The sequence below is a fragment of the Plectropomus leopardus genome, chromosome 13 (genome assembly GCF_026936395.1).
Source record: "Plectropomus leopardus strain MGB_pleo_1.0 chromosome 13, ASM2693639v1, whole genome shotgun sequence".
NCBI lineage: Eukaryota > Metazoa > Chordata > Actinopteri > Perciformes > Serranidae > Plectropomus > Plectropomus leopardus.
In genome coordinates, this window is record NC_142188.1 from 24,538,187 (window position 1) to 24,554,991 (window position 16,805).

Genomic DNA, 16,805 nt, shown 5'->3' on the forward strand with positions numbered 1-16,805 from the left:
TTGGGGCCAGCGCAATAAGCTGAAAACATTTACATTTCGCCTTAAATGTTGATACTGCCAACATGATTTTTTTTTTTTTTTTTTAATCAGATAATAGGCAGATGTAGAGCAGCATTAGCAATCTTTTGGAGTTGTATCTGTGTACTGCAAAATGAAATCAAACATTCAGTAACTCTTTGAGCTCTGTTTTGGACTAACTCAACTCCTGATGCAAATTTCTGGCTCTTAAGCAACTAAATGTTTTACTGTGACCACCACCTAGTTGCTAACTTTGCCCGTCTATAGTGTCACAAACTGGCAAGGAATGTGTCAAGGAGGGAGTCCACCAAAGGCTTTACTTAAAACAAACATAACTCATAAAAGTAATGTCAACACAAAACCAACAATGGAGTGGGCAGATCAGCATTGTCAGCGGTTATCCTCCTCCATGACCGCTCCCTCTATCTAACTTTACACTCGGCTCCCTCTGTGTTGCACACTCGGAGAATAACAGCTAATGCACTGACCTGTCAACTCATGTTCCTGCAGACCATTGAGAGAGTGAGGCTGATGCCCCCCGGATAGGAAAAAAAAGAAAAGCCTTTGCTTTCAGAGGAGGAACATGACTACACATAAGAGAGCTCACTTTTTTTTCTAGTTGAGTGAATCATTTTCCATTTCCTCTGGGAATTGGTCATTGTGGTGAGTGTGCAGTCTGGAGTTCACTGAATCAAGATGAAATGAGTTTTAACATAAATAGGGAGTTGGCGCAAAACCAGGTGCTGAAAATGAATATCATTGGTGCAAAGTCAATTCATTTGATTGACATGAATGCTAGGTATGTGCTTTCCGTCTCCTCACGTCAGGTTATTGGTGGATTATTCCTGAGGCAGGAACTGTTCTCCCTGTGACCTGTTAGTGCTGCACAAGGTCAATGCACCACTGGTGGCAATGGCAACACTTATGTATTGTTGCTTGACACTCTCCCCGGGGCAGGGAGGCATACAGAAAACAGCCTGTATGATATATAGGCTCTCCTGGTTTTGCTGACAACTCTGGGTGTTTCTCTCATAATACAGTATATTTTGTATCTATGTTTAGTCCCGCAAGGCAGTGTGTCTAACATTTATCACTGCATACTCTCTGGAGTGAGCTGCACTGTGTACATTTAAAGCTGCCATGTACAAAATTATATTTATCAAGTCCCCTCAGTATCTAATTTTATAGACAACAGCTAAGTAAGCACCCATTCAAGCCACTTATGCTCTGAATTTTAACAACTAGAGCACATTATAATCCATATAATCCATACTCAAACCAGTAACTGACAGACATTTTGACTGTAAAAGAAAAATTAAAGTGACAGGCAGCTCAAATGAAGCAGAAAAATGTCATGTCTTTTCCAGACAGGCTGAAGATTCCGGCAGATGGTCTCTTTATGTGCACAGTTACTATGACTTCCTTTCTTGCTCAGTGGTTTCCACGCAAAACAAAATTTGCCTGATTTTAACATCGGGTTGCAAATGTTTAGCATTCACATTAATATCTGACACATAGGTGGTTTGGATGCAAGGTCAGTCCAACCCCAATTTAATCCAATTAAGAAGTCAATTTTCTTCACCATTCAAAAACTGGAAGCTTTTTGCCATAAAAAAAACATTTTGCTTTTTCTCTTAGCACACACTGAGTGATTGGGCTCTGTTTTTTGATAAAATAGACATAGTTTTGATTGAATGATTTGATTTAGATTTTGAATTGAATAAATAATTGGAAAGCTGTTTAACCTCAGCTCTGTCATAATTACGGCACTTGGCACTTGAATGTTACAGGAGGCAAAAACGCCAAGCAGACAAGAAAAAACTTGACTTGTCAGATGGCTTTAAGTTACGCATTTGAATAGCTCTTCTTCATGTGTTCCTGAATTTCCTGGAACGTCCAGCATGTTTGAACTTAAAGATGCTTTGTATATGACGTCATACATCTGTACACTGTCCAGATGGAGGGCAGGCAGCTGGAGGCAAAGACTACAGCACTGCACCAATGCCTTTGATTTGCACTGTTTATGGCTGTTCCAATCAATCAATTTGGGGAAAAAAGAAGGGCCACTTAACATCTCGTAACGCAGCTTGCTCCATGTGGAATGTGACTATATCATAGTAAAATGACTATATGGCAAACACTGAGTATAAATTGTCATCATTTTTTAAGCATGCGACTCGCTTTGGTGTTTTTCTTTTCTCTTACTCCCTCCCTCTCACAGACACACACTAAAAAGCCTGGATCTCACTGAGAAACAGCAGCAGATGTTCTAACCCAACCCAAACCCCACATTAATGCACCCACAAGCACAAAGGAACAAAAAGTCAGGGTATGCTTAAAGTCATTTTGCTTGTACAAAATGTCGTTCAACCACATGAAGAGGTTATAATCCAAAAATGGAAGTGGACAGTGGGCTTGCACCACTCCTCCATAAGACATTCTTTACGTTATGATCTACAATACCAGTATTATGATAGGGACAGTGTGTTTATACCAGCACTCGGCCTACACTATGTTTGTGTCTATTCTGCACTATTTCTTCCCAGATTCTGCCTACAAGGGGCCTCTATTGATATGCAAGACGCCGATGGCTCAGTCCTCTTGGAAAGTGAAGAAAAGTAAAGTAAAATACAGAAGAAAGTGTTGAGGGAGAGAACCTGAAAGGAAGCAGATGCAGGTTAGAAAACGGAACAAAGAGTGTTGGGGTGCAATTAAAAGGAAAAATAGCTGACAGAGTTTATTTAGCTTCATGGTGCTCTGTCAGGGTTTTTCTTGCTACAGTAGGTGCCCGGTCTTCTGGGTTTGGGGCAGCCGTGTTACTGGCTGAGGGGACGGTGATGGAGGAAAACAGATGGAGGATTAGAGCTGGCCTAATTGCCTCTGCCCTGCTAACACACCCCCATCTGCTGAAAGGGGATCCTTGAGGCTTTCTCTTCCTCAGCACAAGCATGCGCTCTCCAGTGCTGCCAATGGCTATGACTGATGTGCCCATCTCTGACCTCCACCTCTTACAGATCCAGCTCCCGACTCTCGATTCAAAACCAAAGATCTGCTTGCAATGGCAGAATAATTCATTGTGATATCATAATGGAGTGCAAGACATACAAAGTCAATATAAATCTTTTAATATTTAATATCAATTCTGCGGTTGTGCAATAAAGTAAAATGAGATGCTGAGGTCTTGGGTGTTGCATTTTTTGATGAAAAAAACCATCTATCTCCTTCTTGTATTTATTGACTGCCTGAATTGCTGGACTGAGACATTAGAGTGACAGCCGATCCCCTTCGCTATACAGTCACTGTCACAACACATGAACACATTATCTCACTGACAGCATCCATGGCTTAAACAGCAGAGCAACATCCACAGAGCTACATCAAGGTTAAAATCCTGTTCCTTTTTGGATTCTTAAAGGAAGACATTTGGCGATATAGACTGATTTACTTTCTCTCAAAAACGATACAAAAAGATAAATTCCACACTAAATATAAAGCTATAGCCGGTTAGCATAGCTTAGCACAAAGAGTGGAAAGAGGGAAACAGCTGGCCTGGCTCTGTCTAAATTACAAATCCACCTCCCAGTACCTCTAAAGCTCACTAATTACATTACATCACAGTTGTTTAATCCCTGCAAAAACCTGAGTGTAAGAAAGACTATTTCTTGGCCCAGCGCAGTCACTTTGAAGAGTCTCAACTGGTTGCCTAGCAACTTCATGGTGACGACTAGTCTCGTGTAGCCAGACCTGTCTTCACAGCACTGTGTCAGCGCTAGAAAAAGGTCTGAAAGCACCCATTATCATTCTGGTATAGGCAGTGGTGGGTAGTAATTCATTATGAGTAACGCACTTGAGTATTTTGCTTTTTTAAAACTATACTTCTGTTCTTTACTCATATCTTAGATCCTTTTTACTTCATTACATTCACCATTCATACCTTCTTTACAAATAGTTGATGGTACGCTTTTTTAGTTATTTTGACCACTCAAAGCGCTTTCACACTACGAGTCACATTCAGCTACTCAAACACATATTTATACACTGGTGGCTGAGAATACCACTCAAGGTGCCACATGCTACTCAGTTTCTATACATTCACACACTGATCGCAGAGGAGAGCTTTGTTTCTCAGCATACTTCGACATGTTGACTGGAGGAGACATTGAGTGAGGAGCACCTCTACTCTCACCTCTAAACTTTGTTTTGTTATGGTGTTCTCTGTGTTCACCTTCAATTTGACTTTAATAAGTGTATGTGTGAACAATGATTACGTGACATCACAAGATGATGTAGGATACATGTTGTGTCTAAACTCCAAAAGAACAATATTTGCATATTCATAGATTTTGAAGTTTTTAATGAGAAAGAGTGGATGCAAATTTTTACAAACACAAATTATTATTCCAAGCAGAGTCTGTTTATGTCTTTAAACATCCCTGGAAGGTGTCTTTAAAGTGTTCTTCAAAACAATGAACACGATGAAGAACCACAACAAGTTGACTTTACATTTATGTTAGTGTACAATTATGATGCCATATTAATATATGTATGAAAATATTAACTTTAACAATTGCAAAAAAGGCAAGTAGCCTATAGTATTTGTGAAATGGCAAGAGGGGTAGGGGATGGGAGGCATAGTGGGCAAATGGATGGCTCATGTCCCTGTCTTTTCTGTACTTAGATATGTATCATTTGTATATTTGTATGTTTATGCCACCTTGTGAGGATGGCATGGAAAAATCCTAAAAAGTTGGCCACCCAAAAAAAAAAAAAAAAAACAGTTGACCTTAAGTTGGTGAGGTAAGCTCAGAGAAAACACCACACCTGAACCATAAACATTGGGCTCTCTGCAGTGAGAAGCAGTCCATCCACACTGGCCCAGGGCTCTGTTGTCTGTGTGTTCGTGTATGTGTGTGTGTGTTCATGTGTTCCTGTGTATATGACAGTGACACTGAGAGGGCTTTCATCAGTAAAGCCTGTCTGGTGAGCCGATCTACGGCTTCCCTCCTTCGTGAGCCTTTGAGTCTCCCTGAGTCTCCCTCCTTCTCCCTCTGTCTGTGTGTGTGTGTGTGTGTGTGTGTGTGTGTGTGTGTCATTCTGTCTGTACATGCACTTATATCAGGGAAAACTATTATCAAAAACCCTTTGAGAAACATATGGTGCTCCAATTTTGGTACAGATACCTCCTGCTCTTGCTCCGTATGGTGATTTGCCTCAGGCTTTAACAGTGGCAACACTATTGTCCTGTGACGTTGCTGAAGGCATCTGATTTAGAGGCGATTAGGGGTGCTGAAGAAAAGGGGGATTGCATGATGTTCTACCCTGTGGACATACAGGTTTCATAGGGAAAAATAGCCTCGAGGGAGGATTAGTAGCCACATCTCATTTGAATTGAGATAAAAGCAACTGTGACCAATACAGACCATTTTGTAGCCCTAAAGCATCCTAAGGACCAAAATCTAAACACAAAAGCAGTTTTAAATGATTTATTGTACTGAATTAAAAAGCCACTGATCATTGACTTATTTGTCTTTACTGTACTGGTGCTCCAGTTTGGACAGTAGATTTCCTCGGGGGGCACAGAGGGTTCATGAGCTCATAGACTGATGCACAATGGAGCACTTCACTAAAGGCCAAGCCATAAAGAAGCACTCGCGTGTGGATGATGACAGATGAGGAAAGGAGGGGAGAGGAGAAACAAGGGAGCTGAAAGCATCCCTCTGCGACACACTTGTAGCCCGTGAGTCCTCCTACGGCTGCTACATTTTCACATGAGACAGCACTTTGACAAAACTGTACAGGGACACAAACTGACCTACATACAAGAACCATTATCATCTGAGTAAACACTGTTATTCAGAATGAAGAGGGGTTTTAATCAAGTCTTGTAAAGCAAATGAGCTCTGATCGCTGATACACTGATTGAATCTAGATGCTATGAATGACGGAAATGAATGCCCAGTGGAAAAACATTTGAACAAAATGGCCGATTTGTCCATGTCAGCCCTGCATGTGATACTGACTCTGAGCCCCTGGGGCCCATAACAATTTGTCCATCAGCTCCGTAGAGTGTGTCTGACCATGTGGGTCACTAATGGGGCCAAGGTGCGCTACAAGTGGGTCCATAAGAGCAGTCATCCTCAACCTCCTACACAGGCCCCTTCCTCTGTCCACTTACCAAGTCTTTAATAATAACCAGCTAGTTTTAAGCTAGTGATTTACTAAACTGTGTGGCACCATGAAAACCTGCACCGTCCAATCAAATGCAATTAACTATGTAAACAGGAGGGAGTTGAAGCTTACCTTCAAAAATATAGCTTTGGGGAAGCAAACCTTATATCAAAACACTAAATCCACAGGTAATGCACACAGTCTGTGTTTGTAATTTGAGAGGTCTTCCCAGTTCAATAAACAGCACCTCATTGGGTTTCAGGTCAGATGTGTTGATCATATTCCACATACCTTTTTAATTCTTCACTCAAAAAGGGCCATATATTAGCAAGCTTACATTAGCTTTGTCAGTTAATTCAGTGAGCTGCACAGCAGATGAGTCTGACAGAGTGTAAATATGGACTAACAACTAATCTGTTACATTCTTAACTTAGTGCGCTTAAAGCTCCACTTAGGATTCGCTTATAATGGGGTAGAACTCAAATTATGAGGAATTGGTACAAATGTTTGGAGTACATCACGGGACTGCACGAGGACTAATAACTGAGCCACGGTAGTTCAGGTGGTGGGTTTGTTTTGGACAAATATGTTCTGCAAGTGCACATCACACCTCATAACATTTGGGCAACAAACTGGGCCCCATTTGTGTTGCCAAAATGGCAGGGGGTCAGGGGTTGCATCCAAAAAATGCAGAATACATGGACATGCAATATTGGCTGAGACAGCAATGCTCTGAATCCTGTTTATTGCCAAGTAAGGTTTTGACATACAAGAATTTGATTTGTTGTTTCGGTGCCTATAAGAAACATAAACACAGAATAGAAAACGTGACTATAAAGTTTATTTCGAAAATACTATTTTTAAAAATACTATCTAAAAATGTTTAGAATGTAATTGCTTAGAATAAAAAAGCTAGGCATTAATGCGCAAAAACATATTCCAGTGGATGTGCAAGATTCACAGTATGAAAAATAAAAAGAATATGCAATGTACAGAGATAGTGGTCCAAAAATATGTTCGTTAATATAACGCATATGGACAGATATAAAGATGTTAAAGTAACGTGCGGTGTCTTTCGGGGGTGGAGGGGTGTCTGTGTCGAGGACTTTATTGATAAGGCCAGCTGCAGATGGGAAAAAAACAATTTCAGTGGTATGAAGCCAAAGCTTCATACCACTAAAATTCAAGTGTTTCAAAGACGTTGTACCCGCAGTGGTACACTCTTTGAAAACACAGCAGATTAGTGATGAAAAAGCTCTTCTATCTGATTGTATATTTATGTTTCTTGTGATTCAGTATATGGTTTCTGCACAGCAAAACTAATTCATTACAGCGCTGCTGCTGTGGCTCATCACCACCACTGACAGTAGGCGTCATCTGAGAGAAAGCTGCTGGACTTAGATCAGCTTTGACACACCGACACAGCCTGCTAATCTCCATGCGTTGGCTGCATCAAAGGCGACTGTCCAAGGTTATTCTCACAGAGCTGCACTTGACATGGGCTAAAGGCTACGGTTTATCGGAGGTGCTCTTCACAATGACATACTGTGTTATGAAGGGGAGATGAAAAGAGTTTGTCAATCTCTCTATTGTCCCCTGAGGATTAATGTCACACAAGGTCTCACACAGTTAGCAAAAATGTATTATATCACATTTGCCACTGACGCACAAATAACACGCACAAATTTCATGACATTCAGTATTAAAACTAAACCCATCAGTCCTTGTTAATAAAATGGAGAGGATCACATGGTAAATAGTGTCACGTGATGTAAAGATCAATAGAGCTTTGCCCAGTAAAGTGAAATCTTTGCTGTGCATTAATGATGAAAGACAAAACCCAGGGTAGAGATTAATCAATAAAGCCATTTTACAAATCCGGATACTTTCAGTGTAGAAGCTGAGGTATCAGATGTCAGATGATCTGAAGTTAAACAACAAAGTATCACACAGAAGTAATGGATTACATCCGGGGTATTTCACGGTTTTCAGGCCACTGACCAATGTAGCTCAAAGAGAGACCGAGCAGGGACGCACTCCTACATATATTGTAAAAAACACAGTTGGAAGAGATAATTCCTTGAATATTTTCAGGTCTTCTCTTGTTTGCGCTTGCCTGTAGCTGCTAAGTCAGCAGCAGTTGTTGCACGGCTAGGTGGCCTCCCCCTCTGCAATATGATTGGTGGTTTCTGAGGTGAACGGTATTTCTGGGTCTACCTCTCAAAAAATTAAAAAACACAATCCATTGTGGCTAACAAGAATGTTTCTACACTTGGTTTAATAATTAGCTAGCTCATATGATTGCACTAGGATTAATGGGCAACACTCAGCCCATACTTAATGTTATGTACTGTAAATTTAAAATTAAAAAAAATCCAATAAGGCTAATCTATATATATGTTGTACTCATGTGTATTTTCAAACATATTTTATTTTTTGATAAAAACAAAAAGTTCAAATTAAAAGTTGAGATTAAATATCCAACAGTAATTTGGCGCCCCCTGTGTAGTAACTCTGAGGACCTCCTAGGGGTCACAGACCCCATGTTGGGGACCCAGGAATTACATGATTTCATTGAAGCAAGGCAAATCATAATAGAGAAATGCTTATAAGTGGAATATAGAACTGGCAGCCATGGAATATTATAATTATTATTATTATATATAATATAATATCTTTATGTAAAATGCTTTGTGGAGTTTTTTTTCTTCTGAAATACTAGCATTATGATGAGTCTACACTGCAGTTAAATCCTTACTTGAGTCCATCCATACTAAAGACAGTTCGTACTTAGAAAGAATTGAGATCTAAAAGACAGAGCAGCACAAGGACACCTTTTAGTGACGCTTCTACAGATAGTTATTTAGTTGCTAGATAAATGGCTCTGAGTCATCAAGGTCTTCTGAACAACAAACTAGCAGAATGGAAAACTGAGTCAGACTGGGAGCACTGGGTCCAAAGAGCAGTGCAGACAGTGCTGGGGCATCACACCAGAAGGGGTCACTCTGCCACCATCACTTTACTGTTAATGCCCACTTTGTGTGGCCTGATATGTCAACAGACATGCGATATGCTTAAATTCATTCTGATCTACATACAGCATGAATGCGGTGTGACGTTTTTTGTTGAAGTCTGTTAAAGAAGGTTTCTCTGATGGGCCACAGTATGTAAGTAAGTTTTGATCAAAATGACAGCTGAAGATTTAAAAATTCAAACATCTGTCCAGATGATTCACCAACATATACAGTACAGTGCAGATTTATACCAGCACAGGTGTCAGCAGCAAAACTGGAACACTATGGGTTTTTTTCCAAGGCTTTGAGATAATAGTTTTCCCTATCTGCTCTTCATCTGCTCTCTTTCTGTCTTACAAACACACACACACACACACACACACACACACACACACACACACACACACATATTGTCTGTAAAGCGCAAAAGCACTCACTCACTGATACTCCAGTCATTTCTCTTCCGATTGCTCTGCACTTGGCTGCACCTGCTCCATCGTCCTTTCTCCCTTTTCCTACCTGGGGGGAAGGTGAGCGACGAGGCTCGGGCAGAGAAGCGGGCTCTGATTTGTATTAATTTGTAGCATATCTCTGGGGAGAGAGACGAAGAGAGAGAGAGAGAGAGCAACCATGTGCCCCCACCCCCAGCCCTTCACTATCACAACCACTGCATCTATACCGAAACAGGAACCATCCAATCAATCCAGCTCTCCCCAAAGGCTTGTCCAATCAGCCCAAGACCTGACACAGAAATTAATCACTTCACCATCTCTGACAATTGATGGCACCAAGCCGTGCATGGTGCTTTCAAAGGAAGTGCATGAGGAGAGAGGCACATGCACGAGAGCAAAAGCCCTCTGCACCCCTCAACCTCGCCCACACACACCCCCCTCCCCACTGTACACACACCATTAACACAGCTGTGGACATTTTTATTGCTTTTGCAACCATTTCTCGACAAACAAACTCAATGATCTCCAGATGATCAGATGAAATGATGATAATATCAAATTAACAGTTTACCAGATTAACTGAACCATTTTATTCAGAGATAAAACTGTAACCATGTGCACCTGAATTGTCAGGAAGTGTTGCACACTGCACAGGAAAAGTGTGTGGATATAGTAGGGTCGGTAAATTGGACAAATATATCAGCTATCGTATATATACACCATTCACTTATTCTTTGCACCACACTCTTGGAGCACAGGGCGCACTGTGGGCACAGACAGAGCAGCAGAACGAGAGACGCAGTGAAAGTGAAACTTAACTGTTAATTGCACTGGATCTAAAAAACTGCAGTCAACACCTCTGCAGCAGCTGCTCTTCTCATCCATTAATCTCATCAGCTCTGACTGTTAAGCTGATGGTAACCAGTTGGAAATTTTAACAAAATCACCCAACCATAGCAAACAACTGCAGCAGCAAGGACACACAGGGCAGCAGAGCTGTGCTTGATGATAATATGTGGCAGATTGTCAAGGAGAAAACATTTATAGTCAGATTTTTTTTTAAACATCACTTAGGTGGAGTGTCCATATTACCTCTATAAATCCAGATCTTCAAAGAGACTTTGATCACAGTGTGGTCTTTCCAACCAGGACGGAGGATAAAGGGTAGTGTTACTAACTCAACACTCCTCACCACACACACAAGCCATCAATGACCATTCCTTACATTATTGCAATACCATGTGTTGGCCTGCTAAGGAGCAAAAGGTAATTGTGCTTGGGAAGAGCTTAAAGGGTAATTGCCCGTGGTGTGCAGGGTGTCCACAGACGGCCCAGCAGGCACCAGAGGGGGTTTAAGGGGTTCACAGAAGGGATGACTGATCAGAGCTTTGAGGCTGCTTCAGATCTCTTCTTCATCACTGAACCACCCCGCTGGCATTTGACAGTGTGTGAATCTGGGAGTTGACCTGCCCCAAATCTTCCTGATGCTCTTTGGAGGTGACAAAGGATCCTCCTGCGAGATCTCCACTCATTAACCTAACGGCATTGGCTCTGTGTTGCTGCCGAGCAGGTGTGAGGCCGTTTGCTCTTAACATAACTCGGTTAGTAAGGGCAGAGGGCTCTGTGACATCAGAATCTGGACTCAGATGAAAGCTTGATGAGGAACAGCAGCTAAATCTGTCCCTGTGAGGGATTAGCCTTCTGACAGGAGGACTCAGTTACACCTTCTCAGCATCAACACGGAGACGGATCCGGGTGGAGGTGTCTCTGCCCATAATCCAGTGGCATGCTTTCGGCTGGTGTTTCTTCAACCTACATGTATACATAAATCTATGACCTCCATTCATTTCAGTCTCACTGTTAAATGTGGTTGCCCTTGCTTCTACTGACTGACAGTCTGATTATACCTGCCGTCTTTGTGTGGGTGGACAGCAGTTATTCTGATGTGAAGTAAGTGCCTTTCTGTCTGCTTTATGTTCTCTTCCACCTCATGAAAACATCTCTTGGCTTCAGAAAATGTACATTTCTAAACTATGTAAAGACAGAAGAGGGTCCTTTCAGAGGAAGTTATTTATAAAATGCTTAATGTTTGAAAAGAAAGAGATAAATTAAAAAGCATGAAGGTATAGCCCAGTCACTGTCAACATAGACAAACCTATATGCACTAACAAAGTCATACAAAAATGTTAATGACAGAGTTACAATGACAGATGGCTCTAAAAATGTGGTTGTTGGGTTTCTTTATGTCCAGGTGCTGAAACAATAAAGACATACAATTTATCACTTGAAATCTGTATCTACTCAAAGATTATATACTTGTATATACATATATGTATGTGTGTATGTATGTATGTATATACATATATATATACACTCATTGTACACACCACTAATGATTTTTATCTGCCACCTCTGGGAAAAATCAGATCATTGATATCTGACAAGAGAAAGTCATTTGAATGACAACAATGAGATATAATTAGAAGAAACTAAACCATTATTCAACAGCACAAAGTAGAATTTTCAAGATTAAACTGTATATTGTCACATCAAAAGTGATAGTTCAAGTATCGGTCTCTTGACTAAAGAAACTCCACGGGAAACAGCCAATATTTCCAGGGTTGCGGTGTAGCCAGCGAATATCTGAGCCAAGACTTCCTCTTCCGTACTCTGGTCATTTCAGTTAATCTCTTTAAAAAGTCATTTGAACATAAATAATTTTAAAAGAGCTAATAAAAGGCCAAATCATTGTCAGTCAATGGGTTGCATTCAGCCTCTATTGCTCTCCGCACCAACTCTGTACCTGCTGCTCAAACATTATAAATGGAGTACAACACAACATCAGAACTCTTCCAGTACCAAAATTTCACACTTTTTCCAACAGATTCTGAAAACATGTACAGATATCTGTACTAGAAATGTCTACTGAGATTATTTAATATCTACAATCCAAGAGAAACCAATCATAAAAAAATACAGAATGATAAGAAATATTAATGTAATGTTACATTATCTTTATTTTGCAGACACTTTTATCCAAAGCAACTAAGCAACTAGGGAACAAGAGCTGGATGCCTTCAAAAATTTGGAAATGCATCCCCTTCAGTGCATAGTTTAAATAATCTAATTAAATGTCCAGTCAAGACTCAAACTGACAAGGGATAATCTTATTTTATTCTAATATTCAAAAAATAACTAAAAACAGCTTTGCAGAAATACTGCATTTTGTAAATAATGTAAAATGCCGTTGCATGGAACTTTGAAGGTTTTCTTTATCAATTATTTCTTCACAGTTTGTAACATTGGGAGCTGAAGGTTACAAAAGATTTACAAGGGAAGGTACACAATTCTTTTCAGCTGCTTTTTGTCGCGCTGCAATATTATGTAAGCAGACAGTTACTGAAGAGGTGAGTCAGCCTGGAACTGAAATACCCTCTCCCTTGATACCTCAAACTTTTTTAATTGCCTCAGAAAAAGTCTTTGGTGAAATAAAAGTGGTGTCCACTTCAGAGAGTTAGAGAAGGTGAGGCAGAGAAAATTAAATCTGCTCCACCTTCATGCCCACAACAGCCTGAAGCACCACATTTGGCTCTAATCGCAGCAGTGAGAGTAGTTAGGCTGAAATTTTCACTCCTTTTCACAGTTGCCCAAAACACTGTCACCTGCGAGTGTTCAAGTATGTCATGTGATTGATCACACTTGTTATGTGTCCTTGGGGTCGTGTTCAGTAGTGCAACACATTTATCAGGTGCTAATTGTTTGGTGGGACCTTGGAATCAAACCCAGACCTCCGACTCGGCACGGTGGATTACAGCTGACCCAACAGGCCACAATCGACACATTCCCGTCATCCCTCCCTGTCTTTCTGAACACAGTCTGCCCTCTTACTCATCAGGCACACAAGGGACACATGGGTGAAACAGATCAGTCAAAAACAATGGCACATATGGGTTATAAATGACAGATGAGCTGTTTTAGTATAAAAACAGTGGGACCTTTTTTTCACAAAGCTTTCTCAGCCTTCATCCCTCAGGTGAGATAGTTCCTCTTGATACTCCTCCCCCACAGGGTCTTAAAACCTCAGCCGGTTGCACATTTAATAAAGAAACTTTCCCATAAGCAGGTGAAAAAAAACATCTATCTGTCCACAGCACATCGCCTCTCTGTAAATGCATGCTACTTAGCAGCAGTTATGTGAAGCTATAGCTAGAAAAACAGAAGAAAAAAAAAACTGATGAGGAATCCTATAATTAGGGGCTGTCAAAAACATGCATCCCATTATGCAACCACTGACCCCTTGACCATTTCCAAACAAGCCCTGAAGGTAAATTTGCTTTTTGGTGTCAAAGCATCAGCACACTTTTGTTGAGCATGTCATGCTTCTGGAGGGAAAAGGTATTGTTTGAAATATGCAGGGTGACAAGGGAATTTTTGGGAACTATGCAGTTCATGACACTCTAAAGTAGCCCGTGGACAGGTGAGATGTCCTGCAACCTTTAACTTCGGTGCAGATGACATATTGCCTAGCGTGTTACAACTGGGTAAAAACACTGACGTATGCACTGCTTCACTACATCTCCAAATACGGCTGCAGCTGTGTAGGAGATGTCTTTTTTTTTAAGCAATGATCCATTTTGTCTAAAGAAACATGTATGACACAGAATACTGAAATTCATAACTAATAATCAAATGAAGACAATTTTATTCATGCATCCCATGATCACAAAAGTCCTCACAGTCTGTACAGCATACTGTCCCATATCCTTAAAAAAGCTCTAGATGATAATCAGAGACTATGTATTATTCCAGTTGGCTGCACACAGTCTCAACATGGAGGTGACTTAGCCAGGTACTAGAGGCTAACAATGCTAACAGCAAAAACTGTATTAACAGTCCTGACAGAGCCAATAGTGTTAACCTGAGGGAGCCTTATGCTTCCATCACAACACTGTCCAGGTTTCAGTGGTTTCGCCTTATGTGTACAGTGCAAAGCAATGTAGAGTAGCTAACCAGGGATACAACACTGCAGTTCGGCGAGGCTGAAGTCATACACAGGTCACGCGTGCTGTGTGAAACGGGCCCTATGCACGGCCAGACTGTCTACCATAACAAATAACTTCATTCTCCCCTCAGGACACCATTACTCCTGTATATTACATAGCAAATATTTTGCTGTTATATTAAGACTGAATCTTTTTACTACAAAAATGTATCAAGAAACATTTTGAAAGGGTTTGTTTGTAGTGAGTGAATCTATCATTTGAATCTACAGCTCCTCTCAGCTTTGTGGAGCTCTGTACTGAGTTTCAGCTCGTGGTTTAGCTCTCCGAGCCACAACTTTGCTGTATTGTTTCACCATCATCACTCTCATAGCGTCATTTCCAAATGCAGCAGGCAGCTATTTTCAGAGAAATAGCTGCTGTAACACGCTTCCTGCTCTGCACCAAACAGCAAACAGACACAGTTAATAACTAGTCGGTAAACTTAAAGAAGCATTTAATAAGTAAACAGCCAAACATTTCCCTCAAGATCTGGTGAAGACCAAAAACAGAATGAAAACTGAGTGAATTTAAGAGTAACATTCAGTCCAAGTAAATGATGATGACGATGTGAAATGCTAGATGTACGAATAAGGAATTTCTAACTTACATGTTCATAATATCAACTTAAAAAGTGATAATAGACAGAGTTCAGCCCTCTGTGAAAAAACAGATCCCACTAATTAACTGAATGGAGCCTTTTCATCGATATGGTGCTGCTGCTAATAGAGGGGTCCAGGCAAAAAAAGATAAACCAGGCCCAACGTTTGCTATACTGCAGCATGTGTTACTGCACTGCAAACTGTTGAGCAGTGTTTTGGCATCTGCAAAGCATTTAAGCACATTAATCTGCAACTCAATTTGGACTTCTGCATTGATTTCCTGTCTGAGTCACTGGTACCTCGAACAACATGCCCCCACTAACACAGTCCCCTGGTGGACGGACCTGAAGTGCATCTGACACAAACACTGCAATTAATGTTTGCCTTTTTATCAAGTATATCCCCAATCATTCCCTATCAGGGACAAAAACCTCCTAAGCTATATTGTGGTGGTGGCTGGCAAGGTGATAGGTATCCCCCAGACCCCCCTGACGACTATCTTTGACCAGCAGGTTCTCTGCAAGGCCAGGTCTATATCAGACCTGGCCTTACTTCAAGGTTGAAACTCTTCCCTCAGGCTGTAGATTTAAAGTATCTCAGTTCAAGCGCAGTAGAAGAAAAAAGCTTCCTGTGAAAAAACTCTGCTTAATATGCACATTTAATGGTGAATTATAGGGATTGTTTTATTGTATTGTGTATTATTGTGTTCTCCATATTCTTAGTTCATTATTGTTTTTGGGTTGGGTTTTTTGTACTTGAGCTTTTTTTTAAATCTTGTGCACCTTGTCAGCCATTGGGTTTGATTTTAGTTGGGAACTGGAATATGGGGGGCCTTATGACAATGCAGCACATTTAAACATAGTGAGAAACGTGATAAATATTCAAAAAACATTATATGACAAGAAAACCCAAACTGCTTAATACACCAGTATGAAGATTATGCCCAATAACAAACCATGCTTTGATACATAAACAGATTGCAAAATCACTAACACAAACAGAAAAAACTGCACTCGATGTCTGACCAGATCACATGTCAGATCACATCACAGTGTGGCACAAACATTTTCCAATGCAAACTTGATGATGCAAAAGCTGGCCTATCATTTCAAAATACATAACTCAAAAGCCTCAGTTTAACCCTTTAAAATCTGAGCAAATTGTCTCAATTTCTTTTTTAAAAAAAAGAAAATTGGAATAGGGGGATGAGCAACCTAACAAGAAATGGCCCAAAAGTAAGTGAGAAGTTAAGAGAAAAATACCTCAAAATTAAAAATCTGAAACATGATTTTAGGTACGTAAATAAGACAATTCTAATTATTTCACTCTTTTTTTTAGTAATCCCTTAGCTAATTTTCAGATAATTGTCTTGTCATCTTTTACAACTTCTTCGGAGTTTACCGGACATTTCTTGCCAGAGTTGCTCCAAACCAATCAAACCAGTTTTCTCAGGTGTCGGAGGGTTAAATGCTTGTAAAAGGTGAATGACCGCAGTACAAGAAAACTGGTGTT

General features: G+C 40.5%; 1 long non-coding RNA gene across 1 annotated transcript in view; it reads right to left on the minus strand.

Moving 5' to 3' along the window:
• LOC148187721 (uncharacterized) overlaps positions 1 to 16,805 on the minus strand; it is a 107,480-nt gene that overhangs the window by 89,082 nt on the left and 1,593 nt on the right. The window lies entirely within an intron of this gene.